Source organism: Theobroma umbraticum, unplaced genomic scaffold (genome assembly GCF_002168275.2).
Source record: "Theobroma umbraticum cultivar Fairchild unplaced genomic scaffold, ASM216827v3 scaffold_20.0, whole genome shotgun sequence".
Taxonomy (NCBI): domain Eukaryota; kingdom Viridiplantae; phylum Streptophyta; class Magnoliopsida; order Malvales; family Malvaceae; genus Theobroma; species Theobroma umbraticum.
Window position 1 is genome coordinate 4,181,726 of NW_018397266.1, and position 14,176 is coordinate 4,195,901.

The following is a 14,176-nucleotide window of genomic DNA, read 5'->3' on the forward strand; positions in this document are numbered from 1 at the left end:
TTTTCTCCTCTAACGTTGAGGGCTATTTTCAAATAGCATCAGATAATGCCACGTATCGTTTAGACTTTAATCTAATTTCAAAGTTACAGATTTAATTTCAAATTTTTTTTTAAATATGATAAAAAATTAAATTAAATCTGACTTAAAAAATACAACATGGACATTTTGCATTTCTCGTCAACCCTCCCGCTAGTCCAATGACCATCTTATTCTACCGTCCTCGGAGCTACGATAACATGCATCCACAACTTTGTTACTTATTTAAAGTGATGCCCACTTGTCATATCCATAGTTGTTTGTTTGTATTTAAGGAGTCCCATAAGAAAGTTTCCCCTTAAAACCGCGTTTTTCTCCTAAAAAAAAGGTGATTAACCTCCTCTCATTCTAACCAAAGTCTTTTCTCCCGTACTAAACCCTATTCAATTTCTTCCAATGGAGAGATTAATTTAACCATTTTAGGAGTCTGGTTGGAGCTATTATCCATCACCATACTATTCATTCTTCTAGACAAAGCACAGCTAATATTCTTTGTTGACGGGTAGGATTGGTTTTCTACATCAACAAATAGCTTAACCCTCTCACATACGTTATGTATCCAATAGATGGAATTCCCTTATTTTACACTTCAAATAGAAAAGAGCAAAGATCAAGTTTCAATTTAAAGAGATGTTTATTTTTTAAGTCAATCAAAATTGCAGTAAAAAGATAATAATATAACACTGTAATACGAAATTAAGTCAAATATCTTATTTTTTTTAATTCAAATCACGTTATTGAACGATGAAAATTATTGATTATGTTTTAATTTAAGGAGTTTTGATAGATAAAGAATTGGTGAGTTTCTTAAGATTGAAGTTTACTGTTTTTTACTTCAATAAACAAATGTTCAACCAACCATGTTTCTACCTCTCAGTAATTAGTTTGCTAACATCTTGATGTTAAAAATGTTGAATACCTAACAAGTAGCATAATCAAGGTTTGGAATTGTTTGTTTTTGTGATTCTCTCATTATCTCGTCCGAATTATTTGCTCTTTAGTAGGCAAAAGTAGTTGAAACAGTTATTGATAGTAAAGCAACCAATCACATCCCAACAACTCCGAGGGTGGATCATGGCCCCAAATTGACATCCACAAGTCTTGGGTTCAAGACCTTAAGCTAGGCCTAGGCATCGCATTAATTCCTCTATACTGAAAATAATCAACATTCTCGGATAAAAATTTTCCAAGCCAGTACCGGGAAACAAGGGCAAGACTAAATCATGAATGACTTCAATTTGTTCTTCTTATTTTCATCATTTGGCTTTTGACTAATTTCTTGATTTAGCTAATATATTCAAAGGAGATATTATTCCGCCGAAGATTTCTTCTTTATATAGAGGTTGTTATTCCTTGGAAACTTAACTTTCTTAGAAATTTTCAGATAGTCTATAATTTGTTATGGTCATGTTTATAGTCAATGATATATTAGAATCAGGGCTCAAGTTTATCAGTTTCATTGCAATTTTAATCAAATTAAACCAAGTTTATTAGATTTGAAGCAAGTGAAAACGGACTATGTTCTTTTACCAAAATAACCTTATTTATAATTCATTTTAAATATTTTTAATTTTAAATATTTTTAATAAGAAGAAAGGGAACTCTCATGTATACACTCTAAAGTTCCAATGAAATTTTTTACAAATCTAACAAATTCAATAAATAGGTAATGGAATTACATAAAAATGATGCTTGAAAGGCTGAAATTTCTTAGGTGGCATGGGTTGGAGCACTCATTCTCTCTGAATTTTTATGACATAATATTTAAAAAATTTTCTAAACTATTGAAAAATTTTTAAATAAGTCTTTCTATTTTTATTACATTCAATCAAGTCCTTATATTTTTATTTTAAACTAAATAAACTTTTATACTTTTATTTTGAATCAAATAAACTTTTATAATTAATGATAAATTTAGTAAAAGTACCATTTATCATTTTATATCATGTGATGTTAATGTGTCATAATAATATTGTCATGTAACTTTTTTTACCCTCCATATTAATACCATGTAGATATAAAATGACAAGTAGTATTTTAATTAATGATAATTAATAAACCATTAATCATAAGAACTAATCGGATTCAAAGTAAAAATACAGAAGTTTGATTGAAGGTAATAAAAAATAATTTTTTAAATTTTTTAAATAATTAAAAAAAAATTTTTAACATTATATCAATTTATATCATATATTCTAAAACAATTTAATTTAAAGATTAACATCTAGTAATGTGTCATGACCAATCAAATGTTAAGAAAAATCAAAGTGGTTTCACTTAATCTTTCAATGCAAAATCTTGTCATGTAATTCAATTCTTTCATCAATTAATATCTTGGTAAGACACAAAGTATGCTTCATTTTCTATTTTATATATATATATATATATGTTAGCTACTTAGCTCTTGAAACTAGTCATTAACTCTTGTAATGAAATTCGATAACTCCTTTTTGAATTTTCATTCTACCTTAGTTAAGGGTTTTCTTGAGTCAATACATGTCAATAAGTAATGAGATATTCTCCTTAGAATCAATTAAGACCATGAATCTTATGTTGATCATTAATCTCTCTCCATATATATGTTTCATTCTATAACCAATATTCATTCCATTGTACATCTTACACTACAGTACATAAGACAATATCACCTTATACATTTCACATAGAAAATAGTTTGATAATTTCAAATTCAAAGGATTACTTACACAATTGTCATATGAAAATTTATTTACACAAATATTTGACTTGAATATTAAATAGAATTCTTATAGCGAGTCATGTTAAGTAAACTTGTTTATATAGTAAACATCTATATGGTTGTTCAAGTATCTTTCTACTATAACCAATGACATTGCTGTTATTTTCACAATGATAAATATAACATATACCGGTCTTTTGATTTTATCATTATCTTATTTTTATAAAAAATGAAAAAAAAAATTTAAGAATAATGTTTTGGTGTCATAAAAGTCTCATAATTATAAATCTATATAATTCCTTTGACAAATCTTTGTAAGCAAATAATAATATTACAAATGCACTCATGGATAAAGAGAGTCCTTATCAATTAATACAATAAAAAATATAATAAGAATCTATCTTATAATTAATTGGATTGGCTTTTGGCATACATTAACGATTAGGAATAAAATTTAATTATTGATAATTTGTAAAAAGAATATTTAATTTTATTTTAGTATATTTTCTTCTATATTTATTTTTTTCAATGTTATATTAAAAATTAAAAATACTATAAATAATAAGGATATTACTATCATATTAACTCCAGTGACACAAATTCTTGACTCTGCCACCAACTCATAAGGCCGGACAATTTAGCTAGGATTTTATAATTCAGAATATGCTCAGAAATTATATTTTTTTCATGATCCTGTTGACATCCACTGAATCCAACTATAGATGAGGTCAGAATCTGGGTTGGTATGCTATGTCCACTCGGTTGCTTCTGCGTGCCAAAATTGTACATGTTTTTTAGAAAGTGGTTGCCAAATGTTAAACAAACTAAAGCAATCGAATCCTCCACGCCACATGACTCGAAAAGAAATATCCAAGGGTCATGGGTCTTTTGCATCCTTCTCTCAATGGTGAAATTGTCCATATGGATCATGGATCAAGGTGAGCCTACCAGGCCTTTTTTAAAGTGAAAGCCGAGTTGGCTCAGCCCGTCTGTTTATCGTTAAAATAGTATTATATTTTTATATTAATATTTTAAAATTAAATTTAAATAAAAATATATTATTTATTAATAAAATATTTTTACGAGTCAGATTGGATTTGGACCTGAAAATTTTTATACAAGCCCGATTTGATTTAAGTCAAACAAGCAGATCTGGACGAATAGCTTGATCCTTGAATATCTTTATTAAAAGGTAAATAGATGAATATTATTATCCAATAAAAAAGAATATAAAATATAAATATCCTCGGTATTCAACATATTGACAGGTATACATGCTACTTAAAAAAGCTCAGAAGCCATAAAAGGGAAATTCCACTTTTTCATAAGCATGGAAAGGTCGTTTAATTATGTAATTAACTTTTTCTATTCGACTCAAATTATGAAGAATTTCTCATAGCAAAACATGAAGTATTAAAAACATATTTATCAGTCATGGTGAATAACAATATGTATTTTATGATCCAAAAAACACGAAAACAGAAAAAAATTAGTGTATCGTTTTTCTTTTACTTTATATATATATATATATATATATTAAGTCATTATTTTACTTGTATATTATTATCATATCTACTAGTTATTGGAAAAATAAATAATATTCACTAAAATAGATTTTAATATCATATTCAAAATCACTTTGGTAGTTTAATCGTCATAATAATGAAATTATCAAGGTGATATGGTCTTTAACAACAAAAGGCGGAGGGGAAAGGGGGCTAGTAAGGCCCTCACTCTTTCTAAAAATTTTAAAATTTTTAGAATAATTGTTATTTTTTTGAAATTTTATAAGTTATTTTACAATAATTTTATAATATATTTTTATTTTTTAAGAATTTTATAATTTTGTTCGTATAATAATTTTATAATTTTAGCTTTTATTTTATAATTTTTATAACATACCAATATGTTATTTGCATTTGTATTTATTTTACATTTTATAAGAGAGTTGTTGGAGATAACAGATGACTTTTCAAAAGCTTTATAGCTCAAGTTTCAAAATATACTAAACGCAATTTGTTTAGCATCGTTTACTAAAAAACATCTCCAACAATTGAGAGAAGACAAATGGAAACCTTTGCTTGAGTCATTGAAGAAGTTTTGTGAGAAATATGAAATTGAGATTTTTAACACAAGGATTAGATACAAATAAGGTAAAGGTTGTCTTCAAAATGATTATGTCACAATTGCACACCATGCTGAGTTGACTTGTTTTTTGCTACTATTGATTTTCTCTTACAAGAATTGGATTCCAAGTTCAAGGAGAATATGGTGAAGTTGCTAACTATTAGCACATCTTTAAACTTTTAAAATGATTTCGAATAATTTGATATTGAAAGTATTTGCAACCTTACAAATAAATATTATCCTGATGACTTTACTAAGCATGATAAAATGCATTTAAGTTAGCAATCGGATCTATTCAAGCTTGACATTCTTTATAATTAAGTTATAAAAAATGCAGCTACACATTTTGATTTACGTCAAGTGTTAAAGAAAATAAGAATATCAAAAATTTACTTCCTTGTTGAAATATTGATCTGGCTTGTCTAGACTTTTCTAGTTTTCAATATAACATCAGAGCATGCATTATATTATGAAACTTATTAAAAATGAGACTCGTAATAAAATGTTAGATAATTTTCTTTGAAATTCATTATTCATTTTCATTAAAAAAGAAATCATTCAAGGCTTTGAGATTGATTCAGTGATAAATGCCTTCAACTTTATGAAAGATCGTCGAGTTCAATTAAAGGTGTCCAATCTTAGCATGCAATAAGTGTTAAAAAATGTTTTTATTTTGCACTTAACACGTAGTTGGAGTTATTTATGTAATTTTTACATAAATTTTTTCTATCTAAGTTACTTTATGTTTTTATCAAATATTGAACTCCAATATGACTCTATCTTTTTTTGAATGGCAAGACAATATTATTACTCAATGCTAGAAAAAGAAAATACATAGGAGGAACTATAAGGGCCAATTCTTAAAAAAGAAGGCTTAAAGAGCATAATGTTGAATCAAAAGAAAAAAACTTTACAAAAGATGCCATTCTACCTAAAAAACAAACAAAATAAAGAAAGACACAGCATGATAAACACATGCGAAAAGAAAACTCAGCATGATAAATAGTGGTTTCAATCAATAACCTACGATTTCTAAAACAACAGTGAGAGTCCAAAGAACAAGTGAAGATCATCAAGGCAGAATCACAATGCATGACAAAGCATTTTGAAAATTTTTGTAGATTAGAAAAGACTTGAGAAGTAATCAAAGTTAATAACCCTAACTGTAACCAGACCATTAGCTAAGCTATTACCTTTTATATTGAAGAGGATAAAGGTTAAATTTCTAATATTGGCTTTAAGAGCTTCGATGGAGTTAGATAGGTTCTTCATGTGCCAAGGGACTGAGTTATGGTCATTTACCTAAGCAATGGCGTTTTTGGAATCACTTTTGATGTGGAGAGGATAAAAAGCCCATGGAGAAGAGAGAAACAATGAGAGACCTTCCTTGATGGCAAGAAATTCAGTGAAGTTGGAATTCTCAATGCCAATAGGATAAGAGAGAGTTCCTTTGATAAATCCATCATGGTCTCTAATGGCACCCCTAATGCCAACAAGACTTGGTTTCCCTAAGGCAGAGTCATCCACATTGAGTTTGAAAAATCCATTAGGGGGTCTTGTCCATTAGGTTGAAGTTTATATTTGCATTTTCTTTTTTTAAAGATAATTTTATTAGGCTTAAAGAAAAAGTGAGTTGTAAGAATATGATTGAAAAGCCACTTGCCATTACATTAGTGAGATAATCTATCAAGGATGATATCCAAGAGTTGACTTGAATCAAGATGTGTTCCTTGAAAGAGAATATCATTCTTGTATAACCAAACAAACCAGACTGTGGAAAAAATGAGCATATGTCAAATTTTGGGAGAGCCTGTTAGATGGTTGCTTTGCTACTAAGAGATTAAAAATTTGTGGCATCACTTAGGTGGACCCAATTAGGTCCCCATAGCTTATAGTTGTGCATCCACACTTGCCAAGTAACAGAGCATGTGAAACATAAGTGGGTGGTGGTTTCAATTTCAACGTTACACAAAGTGCATAAAGATGCGTTGATGTCACGTAAACCTTTCTTAAAGAGCTCGTGTTTTATACCCTTTCCAAAAGCTAATTCAAAAAGAGTTAGAATTCCTATTGATCCATTTGAGTGGCACTAATGGAGGAAGGCATATAGGAGCTGTAAGTGGATTTTTTCTAAATGGCTTTGTTGGGGTCACATGGGTGTGAATGGGCTATGTTGATAAGTTACAAGAATGAGTTTCCAATTACATGGGTTGCACTTTAATTGAATGAACCATTTCTAATTATTATCTTCCTAACATCCAAAGTCAGCAGCAACTCCTATTTTGTTGAAAGTCAATGCATAAATTCTTGAAAATTTAAGAGAGAGAAGTTTGCCTTCTAACCACAAATTAGTCCAAAAATGGATGGATTTACCATTGCTAAGGATGAAGCCGAGATTTGATGTCACTAAATCATGGAAAGTATCGTCAGCTATAAGTGGACGAATTATATTTCTCCACAAAGATGATGATTTAAGGTGAGGGCAAGAAGCAGAGTAGCTAAATCAATATTGTGTTTAGCAGAAATCATGTTTCTCTGAAAACTAAAAGGCTCATTAGCATAACGCCACAACCATTTATTAAGCAACGCATTGTCTTTCAAACCTAAGTCAACAGTATCAAGACCCCTGCAACACTTAAGCCTAGTGACCAAAGGGCATTTAACATAATGGATTTTCTTTTTTTTCAACACACCTTGCCCATAGAAAATCTCTCAAAATTTTTTTTAACTTGTTTTTAGTTTTAGAATGCATTTTAAATATGCAGAGAAAATAAAAAGGGAGGCTTTTTAGAACTAACCTAGTGAAGGTGAGTCTGTCGGTCTTTCCAAGATGCCAACACACTATGGAAGCACTCAATGATAGGTCGCCATAGGGATAATGAGTTGGTTGCAACACCAAAATGAAGATTGAGATAATTGGTAAGGAGCTTGTCAACTTTGCATCCAAGGGAAAAAGCCCAGTGGGCAAAATCTTGTTAGGGAGCATTGATGCCAATGGGACTGCTCTTGTTGAAGTTAACTTTAAGGCTCAAGATAGCTTGGAATCCCTTAAAAATTTTGCTCACATTTTTTAGAGAACTAAAATTTGATTTATAGAAAAGAAGTGTGTCGTTGGCAAACTAAAGATAAGTGATAGGTGGGAAGCTTTTATGAATAGAGAGTCCCTCAAAAAGATTGCAAGAGATTGCTTTGTGAAACATAATGTTGAACAATTTCAGAACGATATTGAAAAGCATTGGAGATAGGGGGCAACTTTGCTTAAGGCCTTTTTGAATGTGAAATTATGGTTTGGGGGAGCTATTGATGAGGACTGAAATGGATGTTTTGAAAATACAATGATGAATCCATTTGCACCATTATTCGCTAAACCTCATGAGCTTCATGATAAAAATTAAGTAATCCCAATTGATGCAATCAAAAGCCTTTTTGAAGTCGACCTTGAAAAGAATGTCACTTTGCTTTTCTTTTTTGCTTAAGTTAATAAGTTCGTTGGCAATGAATGAGCAGTAGAGAATTTGTCTTCCTTTGATGAAGGCAAATTGAGAATTACCAATAACAAAGCCCATAATTGATCGAAGCCTATTGGAGAGGACTTTAGCCAATATCTTATAAGTAATATTAACAAGGTTGATTGGATAGAATTTGGATAAAGTATTGGTTCCATGACACTTTGGGACTAGAGTAATAAAAGAAGAATTGATGCTTTTATTGAAAGCACCATTTGTATAAAAGAGGTTAAAAAAATCTAGAACGTTACCTTTGATGAAAAACTAGCACTTTTTGTAGAAGTCATCGTTGAAGCCATCTGGTCTAGGTGCTTTATTGCCATCACATTCTTGGATAGCATTCTAGATTTCTTCCTCAGTAAAAAGAAGTTCTAAGGTTGATTTATACAAGACACTAATTTGTGGGAAAAGGCAATCAAAAGATTTCAGCTTGAGCGTGGGGCTTTTTTGCATAGAGAGTTTTGAAGTGTTTAATCACTTTAGTTTAGATATCATTAGGATTCCCGACTCTAGTTCCATTAGCTGATAACTGGCAGATTAGATTTTTTTTCTTCTATGATCGAAATCTGTAAGATGGAAAAACCTTGTATTCTGATCACCAAGCTAAGTTGATTTGAGTATAGATTTTTGGAACCATGTTTTTTCCTGTCTTATAGATGTCCTAAAGTCATAAGCGAGAAAAACAGAGGGATGCTTTTTCACAATTCGTGAGTGTTTTGGTTTCAACCACCTTATCAATATCATTGACTTTGTGCTCTAGAAGGATAATTTGATTGGCATCTTGGCTGTGGTGGTCCAATTGCCACTTTTTAACAAGAAATTTGAGATCTTTTAATTAGTTGAAGAAGCCTATTTTGATGTTGTTGCTACGTGAAATACTAGACCAAGTAGTTTTGACAAGTGAAGAGAAATATTTTTGTTGAACCAATAAGAAAATTTTCGGAATGGCACAAGGCCCTATAAGTCATTGACTGTCTTGAGACTTATTAGATTATGATCAAATAGAGATCTTGGATGACATTTTTGGATAATCAAAAGGCAAATAAAAAAGAGCTCGTTATTGATAAGGAATCTATCCAACCTACAACTGATAAGGGATTCCCTATTGTCAGTTTATGTGAACTTTCTACCCATTATTGGAAGGTCCATCATTTGCATGCCATTGATGAATTTGGCAAAAGATTCCATACCATGCACTACTTGATTGCCTTTTGATTTTTCCTTTAGAGATTTAATGATTTCAAAGTCACCAATTATGACCTAATGAGTGTTAGAATTGCTTTTTAAGTTAACCAATTTTGACAAAAAAAATCACACTTAATAACGTCATTAGGCCCATAGACATTATTAAAAGTGCAATGAGTATTAAAAGAGGCAATTAATCCAGTAATAAGAATATTCCTTTAAGTTATCACCGAATTGTCTAATTTGAAAAAAAATTATTAGACCATATACTAATTAAACCTCCATCCGAACCTATAGAAGGCGATCGATAACAACTGAAATCACCGTTTCTCCAAAAGGTTTTAAGAAGTTTGTTACTCATGTCCTGTTATTTGGTTTCTTGGAGAAACATAATTTCAGGTTTGAGATTTGAGATAAGTTGCTAGGGAGCTCATTTTTTGACTAGGTAACCAAGTCCCTTGATGTTCCATGTGAGGATGCAAACCATAAGGATATGAAAGAGACGTTTGAGAGGGGCAGGGGTTTAATATCCCTTTCCCATGATGACATTTGGAGCAATTGACACTTTCTCTATTTCTACCAAATTGCCAATGGTTGTCACCTTATCAAGTTCGAAATCCGTTCCTATTGAAATCCATATATCTGATGTTTGTGTAGCTTCACTAATAGTAACTTGGTTTTTAACTTGTTTAACATATTCTGTGATAAAGAAAGCTAAGTCAGAGTTGAGGAAATCACTACAAGCAGCCTCATTGATAAGTTTTGTGAGGTTTTTTCTTTTTCACTTCTTAGTTTCTTTACTTGCTTTCTCATGTCCCTTTTTCTTTGCTCTGTTTTCCTTATCCACAAATGATGTCTTTATTGACTTATGCGTTCTTTTAAATCGAATAACAGCCATTTTCTTTTTCATCTTCTTTGTTTTGGTCTTTAACTTTCTCATTATAATTTCTAAAGGTATTGAGTGGGTTGGGGTGGAGTGTTTAACCAAGCGAAGGGCTTGTGTGAATTTTTTCCTTTTTTTGTTGAGAGGATTAGGTTTTAGTGTCATTTGGGGTAGGTAGAGTTTGAGAAATGGTTCTTTTAGAAGAGAACACTAGGCTAGTGTGAAGAGAATTTAGATAGGTTTCTGTTAGAAGTGGCTTTGTTGGGTTTAGGTTTTGTTGGGCAAGTTGGTTGGCAGGCTAAAGGTATGGGAGTGTGATAGACTTGGGTTGAGGGTATTGTTTGAACAAGTTGAGTTTGGGGTAATTCGAGGGAAAGCTTGTGCTGTGTCCAGTCTTTTTGGGATTTTGTGTGGACAGGTTAAAATAAGTGATAAGAGGGTGACAGTTGGTACTTGGGTTTTGGGTTTTTGGTCTCAACTATGGATCTTGGATTTAGCAAGTTTTGAACTTCAATTAACTGAGTGAGATTTTCATTGTAAGCTCTAATAAGAGCCTTACTAGGTTCACTGCTGGATGTAAAGTTCTCCCATCATTTAAATTGGGAGAGATTTTTGGTGTAGCTAAGTAGTGGTGGTTGACTTGGCGATTAGGTGGCGGAAGCACGATGTTCATGCCAAGAGGGAAGGAAAGGGATGTCCACAGTAAGTTCAATGGTTATAGCTAATTGGCACTTATCCTTATTAATTGAACAAAAAGCAATGGGGGATAAAAACTTTCTTTCTTACCAAAAGGAAAATCTAGGCAACATCAAGTCTCTTTCTCTTAATAGTGTTGTCATCTATGAGAGTGAAGGTATCCTAAATTTCTTTGATTTTCCTAAAAACATTATCTGACCATAGGTTGAGTGGCAAGTCTTCAACTCTTAACCATGAAAACCTCTCTTCCATTTATGTGAAATTTTCTTATCAGACCACTTTTTTTAAATCACAAGTCAAGCCACACTTTGTAGTAGCCAAAACATGATTCAAGGTCCTCTAGATGGCAAAAAGTAATGATAATTGTGATTCCTCCCATTCTTCTCACCACAAATTGAAAACCGTTAGAGGTGAAGATTTTTTGGAGAATATGGTGGTCCACGTAATGAATGATGGTGCTAACAACGCTTCTCTTAAGCCATCCCGTCTCATTTGTGCTAACTTCAATAACATGGAAAGGTTATTGTTGTGGTGTTGGAACTTCATGGGTTGGATGGGGGGAGTTTGGCTTCGTATTGAGGACCTCTTTGTATGTTTTTTCATCTTTAAGGGAGCTAAAAGGAAGTTTATTTGGCAATTTGCCATTATGTCTTGAATTAGTAGTTTCAAGCTGCTTGGGTGTTGGGGCTAGTCCTCTATGGTCCCAACCATGGGTGGCTTATTTGACAATGATGGTGTGGCCATCAAGGATGGCTCTGTTTGCATGCTTTATGACAAACTCCATTTCCCATGTGTCTCAATATCAGATGAAAGCAAAAGTGGTTGGTGAGCTTCCTTTTAGAACGGTAAAAGATGAAGACATCTCTCACTTGAGTGTAATAGTTGGAAAAAGTCTTTAAGGGTGGTTTTGGTGACGCTTCGATTGAGATTATCAATGTGGATGGTGAGAATGGTGGAACGCCAATCATGTTGGGGTAAATTCTGGGTTGTAATTGGTTTGATGGGCTGGGTATTTTGGGAGCGATTTATTAGATTGAAAGGTGGCAGTGGTGGGGGTTGGTGGCCTCGATATGTGTGGAAGGGCGCATGGATAGTGGGGTAAGAGTAGGGCAAGGTGGCGTAACTGTGTGGTTAGATGGCAAGATGATGACGGATTGGGTGGGATCTTAAACGGTGCATGGCTTTCTCTAGTTGTCTTCAAACAAAAAAAGGAGAGGGGGGGATTATTTCTGCCCACCAAACTTGAAATCCTCATTCCACCATTATTAATAACAAATTCGAAAATTGGACTACTTAATTTAAATAGAATTTAGGTTTTGAGTTTTTTTTAATGAATTTGTAATTGGAAGTAAACTGGGTAAAAAGTTGAGGAAAAAGGTTTGGAGTTGGAAATAGGAGTGACACTTTGGGAGCTAAGGAATTCGAGAGAGGGAAAGTCGACTACCATGTTGAGCCATGGCAATTGAGCTTTTGTTTTTTTCAAAATTTCTCTTTTTTCAGAATTTTTTATTTTTTTTATATTTTTATTACTATTAGTTTTTATGCATTTCTATTTTTATTTTTATTTTCTAAATCCAATCTGGACTGTTAAGTCCTAAGGGCCAATTAACCCATTAGGATCCAAAAATAGTTAATACATTGGGTACTATGCCCAATTAATAAATTAGATTTTAGGTTCAATTATCTCACTAGCTCATAAAACCTGATTAGACAGTAGGACTTAAATTCAATTTGTTAATTCAAAATAAAATGGTACAAAACATATGAAATAATAGATGAAACATTAAATTAAAAAAATAGAGAAAATTAAAAAACATAATGGTTAAGCATAATAATTAATTGAAAGTCCGGAGAAAATGAAGTTTTTACATGTTTACTGTAATATTATAAATCACTAGTGATTTTAAAAATCATCATTTTTGATAAGGTATAGAAAAGAAAGATCATCAAATTCAAAATATATCCAAATAATAATAATAATAATAAGATTATTTTAAAAGTAAGTAACATTTTCAATTTTACTAAATGAATAATTTATAAAATAAAAATCTATTGTTCTATGAAGAATTATAAGACTCGAATTAGTTTTAGTGAGTATAATTTTATAAAATATTCAATTATAAATTATTGACATGATTAATAAAAGCCAAATTCACATATATTGCTTTGTAATTGAGTTAAAAATAAATGAAGACTTACCTATAAAAATTAAAACCTAGAAGAGAAACGCATTTATATATATATATATATATATATATGTGTGTGTGTGTACCAGGGTGAATTTACTATAAAATATTTTAAAAATCATCTTTTTTGAATTTTGATCATTTCATGAACAGTGATATAATCAGTGTGGATGAATGATTTAAGAGTAGTGCTATATAATACTCACTACTAAACACGGTGAATAAACCACTCATTTTAAACAGATCACGCATATGGAACAGCACCAGACGTGCACCTCCTCCGCCACTTTGTAATCATGAATGTGACGAGCCGCGTTTGTATGTACAGAAGAATTACGCTTAGCGCCGGGTCAATTCGTAACCTATTAACTGGTGCGTTTTATCAATGTTTGCCAGGCAGTAAATAATTTGATGCTTCCACCAATTCAATATCTCAATCATGTTCTTCCGAAAACCGACCATATGGTAAAATTTATGAATAAAAAATTATACATCCCACAAAATGGAACTCCCATAGTGCCATTTATCAAGAGACTCTTCCCAGAAAAAATGCCTTATTGCCCTGTCTTCCGATAATCGCTTTGACCCGAAAAATATTTACTGCCATCGACGCGATCAAGTTCAATAGTCGCGTAGCATCTACTTGTGGTATTTTCCATTCTTTCCTCTCTAACACTATATAATCCGAACAGGACTTCACGACGACAAGTTCCAAAGTCCTTATCTGCCTAACCCTTCCAAACTTTTGCACTTTAATTGATTTAATTTCTCTTTTTTTTTATCTAATTAATTTACAAAATCAAGTGCTCGTTTGATGAGTTCTCCTTCCAATCTGAAGGTCAGATATTGACACGTATAT